This window comes from Mytilus galloprovincialis, chromosome 1 (genome assembly GCF_965363235.1).
Source record: "Mytilus galloprovincialis chromosome 1, xbMytGall1.hap1.1, whole genome shotgun sequence".
NCBI classification, from domain to species: domain Eukaryota; kingdom Metazoa; phylum Mollusca; class Bivalvia; order Mytilida; family Mytilidae; genus Mytilus; species Mytilus galloprovincialis.
The window spans coordinates 85,329,101-85,338,249 of NC_134838.1; positions in this window are offsets into that span (position 1 = coordinate 85,329,101).

The following is a 9,149-nucleotide window of genomic DNA, read 5'->3' on the forward strand; positions in this document are numbered from 1 at the left end:
GTTTAAGGTAAAGCGACATTTGTAAGGAAAATAAACGTTTGACTTGTTTATTTCAGTTTAACATACGAGGTAAGGTGATCTAACTACTGGTGCCTCTAATTTCTTCCTTAATATATGCACCGTCTCCAATACATAACGAATTGATAAAAACAAAAAACTACCGACACTTGCTTGTCATACATGACTGATAAATACTTACTAGAATGGAACAAAATGTGAACAATTGCGTCAAAGTATGACCTTCAACAACGAGCAAAAACCATAACGAATACTAACTATAAAAATGTAAACGATAAAGAAATGAAGAACTTCTGAACAAAAAACAAACATGACAAATATCAACCATCGACAACCACTGGTTATAGTCACTCGTGATAGGGTTTAACATGATTGTTTGCGCTCCTAACACCACCCAACCCATCCGTCTTTCTTCCTTCATTGGTACAGTGGTGTAACAATACCACACTTAACACACAAAATAATAACATAAAGACACAAAATATTAAACCACGAGTACTCGCAGCTACTGGGAGCTAGTTCAAAGCTGCATTTCAACTTCTAGATAAACCAGGGGCCAGCTGAAGGACACCTACGGGTGCGGGAATTCTCGCTACATTGAAGACCCATTGGTTGCCTTCGGCTGTTGTTTGCTCTATGGTCGGGTGGTTGTCGCTTTGACATATTCACCATTTCCTTTCTCAATTTCATGTTTCTTAAATTAAAATCTCAATCGGTACACATCAAACAAATTTTGCAAAACGTAACTTCAGATTTTTAATTTTTGGTTTAGCAGAACATCAAAACTGTGTGGTGAATCTTGTGCTCACAACAATTATTGTCATTAATATGTATACATCAGACATTATAAAGGCATGCGAAAGATACTGAGTTGTTTTTTACAGTTCGATTTATAGTTCAGAAAGGGATGGAGATTGCATAGGGGTTAACATAGAATAACCAGACATTGATAGTATTTTCTGGCGAAAACTTTAAATTTTGCTGTAAATTCTTAAAGTTTTCTTGTTGCCGTAAATGGTAAAATCCTCAACAAAGTCTCAATAACTTTGTTAGAATAAATAAAGGTTTTAAATCAAAAGTTCATGAACTTTGATTCATTTTTAGATCCTACCATGACGAGCCACATGAGCTTATCGTATGATATTGAACCTACCGCCTGTAAACATTCACATTTCCATCTTTTGACCCAATTCAGACGTGGCAGGATTATTATCCTAGAGAAACCGGTGTTACCAATGTATCCAAAATTTTAAATTAAAAAATTCATAATACTATAAGTTCATTTTGTGTGTTAATTTGTTTAGACAAAACAAAACTGCAAAAACTTCTAATAGTATTTTTTTTTAAATGTAATTATCTATTTCTAGATCTATGTATAGTATTTATTTCAGATGACATGGATGTCACACCCTTTTGACCCTGATACCCTTAATATATTCATATACATATATAAATAAACCAACTAAAGGCTGCAACTGGTATAATATTCCCTTTGAAAGTCAACTTTAGTAATTTGTGGTACTGATTATTTGCGCTAGAAGACGAATGTAAAGTTGGAATGTGCATAGACGGGTTCGTACATGTAGTAGGAATAATCTCTGACATAGCGGGGTTACTATTATAAAACGATACTGCATTCGATTGGACTTGCGTTGTCGACGTGAAACAATTGGCGTGTGGGTTCAATTGAGAGGAGTCGTTTGCGGGTTCACTATTGGTGTAGGTGAAATCAAGGTATGCCTGGGTGTACCAGAGGGAGTAACATTACTATCTTGAAAAACGATAGTATTGAAGGGTAAATTATGAGTAGTTGATTGTGAGGATTGAACGCGTTTTCTAATTTGACGGATGTTGAAATCAAAATCGAACATGTCAGGAACCTCTGCCCTTTTTTAGTCTTTTATGATTTTTAAATGAACTAGAATACATATTTGTTTAGGGGTCAGCTAAATGACGCCTCCGGGTACGGGAGTTTCTCGCTAAATTGAAGACCCATTGGTGGCCATCGGCTGTTGTCTGCTCTTTGGTCGGGTTGTTGTCTCTTTGACACATTCCCCATTTCCATTCTCAATTTTATGTTCTCATCTGTTTGCTGAATTTAATCCACCACTTCTGCATCCGAGCTAGCGTCCACAATTTTATCGTCAAGATGTTTTAGAATGTCCCTTTTCTGTAGCACGGAATCTAAAATGGCTGTGACTTCCTCACTTTCAATATCGGAACTATCTCGTATGTCTCCAAAATACTTCCAAAGTCTTGCAATTACTCCTTTATGTCCTGAACGAATGGCTTTCTATTTTGTATCTATTTTCCCTTTGGTCACGGTACCATAAATTTCGGGGCTAATTTCTACTATCGTTATACAGAAACAATCACTACAAACTCCTCAGAGTCTGAATTGACCAGTTTTTGTGCTCGACCAGTAAAATCGAGCACACATTTTACTCGACTAGTCTCGACATTGTCTCGACTGTACTTAACTGTACTTAAGTGTACTCGACTAGGTCTCGACTTTACTTAATTAGTCTGATTCGGTACTTGATGATCTTTGTGTTGTCTGAAATGGTCTTGACCAAGGCTCGACCTGTCTCGACCTGTCTTGACTAGTCTCGACCTGTCTCGACTAGTCTTGACCTTCAAATTTAGTTTTGACTGGTGTAAATCAGCCCATCTAACTAAATCAAATATTGATCTTACAAAATTCAAGCTTATAAGTTGTTTGATTTATTGCTGTGAAATGAAAGAATTTAATTTTATAATATGTAAAAAAAAAATTATTATATAAAAATTCAGATAGGCATCTTTAATTTTTTTTTATAACTTTTTCAAATCAACTTGGATTTTCATCAAACTATGCAGATATCTTAGATATATATCAAGCTTACTGAATCCCATTTCATTTGGTTTTTTGTTGTATTGCTGTAAAATTTAAGAATTAAAGTAATCTTGGTATAAAAAGCTAGGATTTGCAATTCGGACAAAATAGAGATAGTACACTTTAATATTTTTAATAACTTTTTCAAATCAACTTGGATTTTCATCAAACTATGCAGCTATCTTACATATATATCAAGCTTACTGAATCCCATTTCATTTAGTTTTTTGTTGTATTGCTGTAAAATTTAAGAATTAAAGTAATCTTGGTATAAAAAGCTAGGATTTGCAATTCGGACAAAATAGAGATAGTACACTTTAACTTTTTTAATAACTTTTTCAAATCAACTTGGATTTGCATCAAACTATGCCGCTATCTTACATATATATCAAGCTTACTGAATCCAATTTCATTTAGTATTTTGTTGTATTGCTGTTAAATTTAAGAATTAAAGTAATCTTGGTATAAAAAGCTAGGATTTGCAATTCGGACAAAATAGAGATAGTACACTTTAATTTTTTTAATAACTTTTTCAAATCAACTTGGATTTGCATCAAACTATGCAGCTATCTTACATATATATCAAGCTTACTGAATCCAATTTCATTTAGTATTTTGTTGTATTGCTGTTAAATTTAAGAATTAAAGTAATCTAGGTATAAAAAGCTAGGATTTGCAATTCGGACAAAATAGAGATAGTACACTTTAATTTTTTTAATAACTTTTTCAAATCAACTTGGATTTTCATCAAACTATGCAGCTATCTTACATATATATCAAGCTTACTGAATCCAATTTCATTTAGTATTTTGTTGTATTGCTGTTAAATTTAAGAATTAAAGTAATCTAGGTAAAAAAAACTAGAATTTGCAGTTCGAACAAAATAGAGATAGTACACTTTAAGCTTTTTAATAACTTTTTCAAATCAACTTGGATTTTATTAAAACTATATAGCTACCTTGGTGATCTTACTAAATCCCAGGTTGTTATGAAGTTTTAAAATATTTTTTTGTCAAATTTAATGACATGACACTATACATGATTTAATTACATCAGTACACGTGAGTTTTACAGGTAAAAAGAAAGCCCTACTTTTCTTAAACTCGTGTATTACTTATCCAGTGAATTAAAAGCCCTGCGATTTAGATTTAACAGGATGTTGCAACTTTGAATAAATGTTATTTAGAATTTAAAACTCTCTGGTAGATGTGATCTTTTTAATAAGTTTGCCCCAAGCAGAAGGTATTGCTTTATAAATCACCACAAATCAGAATAACTATTTTAATAATTTCTAATGTTTCATCCCTTTTTGATATATTTATATAGTGTATATCAAAAGGAATAAAACATTAAAGGAATTATATTAATATTTTATGTATACTTTTTCCCAAATTATGAGAAAAGATATATTTCTAATATCGTAGCTTTTTGACCTAGGTTAATTAAATTCTTAAATTTGACAAAAATACACCAACCAAAATAACAACCTATGATTCAGTAAGATCGACATATTGCAAAGATATTTGTAGAGTTTGATGAAAATCTAAGTTGATTGAAAAAGTTATGAAAAAAATTAATGTCTACCATTTCTATTTTGTCAAAACTGCAAATCCTAGCTTTTTTTACCTAGATTAAATTAATTCTTAAATTTGACAGCAATACAACAAACTTTATAACAACCTGGGATTCAGTAAGAAGAATAAATCACCAAGCTAGCTATATAGTTTCAATAAAATCCAAGTTGAATATAAAAAGTTATAAAAAAAATTAAAGTGTACTATCTCTATTTTGTTCGAACTGCAAATTCTAGTTTTTTTGACCTAGATTAATTTAATTCTTAAATTTGACAGCAATACAACAAAAAACTAAATGAAATGGGATTCAGTAAGCTTGACATATATGTAAGATAGCTGCATAGTTTGATGAAAATCGAAGTTGATTTGAAAAATTAATTAAAAAAATTAAAGTGTACTATCTCTATTTTGTCTGAATTGCAAATCCTAGCTTTTTATACCAAGATTACTTTAATTCTTAAATTTTACATCAATACAACAAAAAACTAAATGAAATGGGATTCAGTAAGCTTGATATATATGTAAGATAGCTGCATAGTTTGATGCAAATCCAAGTTGATTTGAAAAAGTTATTAAAAAAATTAAAGTGTACGATCTCTATTTTGTCCGAATTGCAAATCCTAGCTTTTTATACCAAGATTACTTTAATTCTTAAATTTTACAGCAATACAGCAAAAAACTAAATGAAATGGGATTCAGTAAGCTTGATATATATGTAAGATAGCTGCATAGTTTGATGAAAATCCAAGTTGATTTGAAAAAGTTATTAAGAAAATTAAAGTGTACTATCTCTATTTTGTCCGAATTGCAAATCCTAGCTTTTTATACCAAAACTACTTTAATTCTTAAATTTTACAGCAATACAGCAAACAACTAAATGAAATGGGATTCAGTAAGCTTGATATATATGTAAGATAGCTGCATAGTTTGATGAAAATCCAAGTTGATTTGAAAAAGTTATCAAAAAAATTAAAGTGTACTATCTCTATTTTGTCCGAATTGCAAATCCTAGCTTTTTATACCAAAACTACTTTAATTCTTAAATTTTACAGCAATACAACAAAAAACTAAATGAAATGGGATTCAGTAAGCTTGATATATATGTAAGATATCTGCATAGTTTGATGAAAATCCAAGTTGATTTGAAAAAGTTATAAAAAAAATTAAAGATGCCTATCTGAATTTTTATATAATAATTTTTTTTTTACATATTGTAAAATTAAATTCTTTCATTTCACAGCAATATATCAAACAACTTATAAGCTTGAATTTTGTAAGATCAATATTTAATTTAGTTAGATTGGCTGATTTACACCAGTCAAAACTAAATTTGAAGGTCAAGACTAGTCGAGACAGGTCGAGACTAGTCAAGACAGGTCGAGACAGGTCGAGCCTTGGTCAAGACCATTTCAGACTACACAAAGATCATCAAGTACTGAATCAGACTAATTAAGTAAAGTCGAGACCCAGTCGAGTACACTTAAGTACAGTTAAGTACAGTCGAGACAATGTCGAGACTAGTCGAGTAAAATGTGTGCTCGATTTTACTGGTCGAGCACAAAAACTGGTCAATTCAGACTCTGAGGAGTTTGTAGTGAATACATCCATACAGTTTAACGTTTACTTCATATATCAGAGCTTTTAAGGCTAGGTCGCACACTGACGTCAACCCTAGATACAAAACGGTAAAACGCAACGTCTTAACTCCAGCGGAATTCTCAACAAGTGCAGTAACATTGGTTATGTTTATGTTATGACTACCACTGAGTAGATACCTCTGCGGGTGGACTATTATTTCCCGGGGGTATTACTAGCCTAGTAGCAAGGACTTTATACTGGCATGCTATTTATAACAAAGAGTCATTACCTAATATTTTAATGAAACAACTCGTACTCATGATAAAGATTAAAAAAAACTGCAAAAGGTAAGATAGCAAAAATACCGAAGTCCGGGTAAAATACTAGACGGAAAATTCCTAAGCAAATGACAAAATCATAAGCTCAAACACATCAAACGAATGGATAACAACTTTCAAATTCCTGACTTTTGTAGAAAGTTTTTTATTCAAATAGCTTAACCTCCAACTTTTATGACTTTATAGTTTCTGCACTCCCAGATAACACATATGTTTGTACAAAAACACACAGTTTGTCTTTCGAAAAACCAAAAGAAAAGATAAATGCTTAGCCGTACAGATATTTTGTATGTCTTTCAGCATGACATAATTTTCTTGATACATGAGTCAAAAAACATATTATAAAATGACTTGCATGATATTCTTTATTTATACTGCACTCGTTCTATTTAAGCAGTCAAACTGCGTTGACAGTATATTTCTATGTCATATACAGTCATTGACCCGATATCACATTTCCTCATGAATATTTAAATAGAAGTTGCCGAAACTATATTTAATTATTTATACGACCTCTTCAACCTGTCCTTGTTTCCAATGACTCAGGCTTATTTCTTTTACATTTTTTGGATAAACATATTTCGCTTATTAATACTGCAGTATACAGACAATGATAGTGCATTGCCAAAAAATCCCCCTTTAAAAAGGTCTCACATCAGGCGGAGAAATATACAACAGAATGAAATGTACATTACCTGTTGAAACCAATCGATGGTGAACGAGTTCGTTTGAGTATGGACTAAAATAAAAAAAAATAAGCATAAAACATACTGATTTATAAGTTTCAAACAAAACGTATTAATAAGCGAAATATGTTGTATGTCTTTCAACATGACATAATTTTCTTGATACAAAACATAACATAAAATACTTTTGACTTGTATTTCCCCGTTTCTAAGCCTTATATCGTTGATATGTCAAGTCAATGCACTATTATTGTCTATGTCATTAACTTACAAGAACTGTTTAATTCTAGTTTATCATTATTGCATAGGCGACATAGGTAACATCATGGACTATATTTATGTCGTAAATAAAGGCAAAAGTAGTATGCCGCTGTTCAAAAGTCATTAATAGATTAAGAGAAAACAAATCCGGGTTACAAACTCGAACCTAGGGAAACACATCAACTATAAGAGGAAAGAATCTGGCTAGTCAAATCTCCACACTTGATGGCAATGTTAAATTTACCGGCAAAATGATAACATTACATGGCGGGAATACAGTTCAAATACTTGCAAGAACACCAAAGACAGATAAATACATAAATAAACAATATGATAGTACATTTTGATATGTTAAACACAGAATAACAAACAATAACTAAAATTAATCTAACGAAGAGTGTGTCGTAAGACATACAATTATCAACGTTAGATATTGATTTGATTTATAAAAAAAATAATGTTTGGGATATAATATAGATATCTAAATGGCGGTAATTGAATTCAATTACAGATTCAATTGGTTTAGATATTTAAATAAAAATGTGGCGTCAAAAAAAAGGGACCTCTGTAGAAATTACTAATTACGACAATGATAATATGATAAAAAATACTCGTAGACTAATGTTGCGACTGTCTTTGTGAAAATAGTGTAGTACATTTAAATGTCGTATGTAATCTTTGAGTTCTATCAATACAATAATCAATAATGTTTTTCGTATTGATGAACATTTTGGTCAACTATGTTATTCAGTTTCAAAATGTGTGCTGCTAAATCTTTATAACTATTTACCATTCTCTAATAACTTGTGTTCATTTCAACTAAATAATTATAACCAAAATTTAAAAACGTGTCAAATATACTTCATCCTATCTGTAAACAAATTACCGTACTCTATTCATTTTGAAATACAAGAATCTTTAAAACATTTTAGTTTAACATTATACTGCTTATGTCTTCCTAGTTTTATGAAAAATTGATTTATAATCATGGCCATATCAATGACAATGTATATCCACACAGAAGTGCTGACTAATTTGCTGGTGATAACATCAGAAGTGTCATCGACACGGTGGTTATAAATATATCATCATAGATACCAAAATGCATTTTGTGCGCCAGATGTTAAAATAAAAGTAGAAAATGACAACCAAAGTACGAAGTTGAAGAACATTTAGGACCGAACATTCGTCAAAGTTTTGCCAACTACATTTTTTGTAATGTAAATGTGTATTAATTTGAATTGAATATAACATGTCTCTGTTAACCCTTATACTAGTTGAAAGCAACTCATATTTGGAAAAGGAGTGGCATATTTTATTTCAAAGACATTTTCTAAAATCACTGAGAAAAATTGAGTCAGAAAGAAAATCAATAATTTGTCAATGGAGAATAAAATAAATTCTACAATGAGTTAAAGAACATCTTGTTCAGTTGTATAATTGAAAATTAATTGTTTTCTTATTGTTTAAGAAAATGTGCTTGTCACTTCCTTCCTCCATAGAAAGCTGAACGGTCATTTCTTTATAAAAACTGCCCTTTTGATTCGAAGTATTTTTAGGGTTCTATGTATGTCATGATTGCGCAATAAAAGATAAGATCGAATTTCTATTAATTTATTAATACCACTGATTGACTACGTTAAAGAAACATGTGTATCCATGATCTTCATACGGCTCTGAAAATCCCGCCAAAGTTAGACGTTCGTTTGGTTGTACAGGTCGTGTAGAGAGTGCTGAACACTTTTAGGAAAAAAATCATATTTTTGTAACAATTTAAACCTGAAGAAGCATGCTTAGTAAGTCCATGTAATGACTTCAC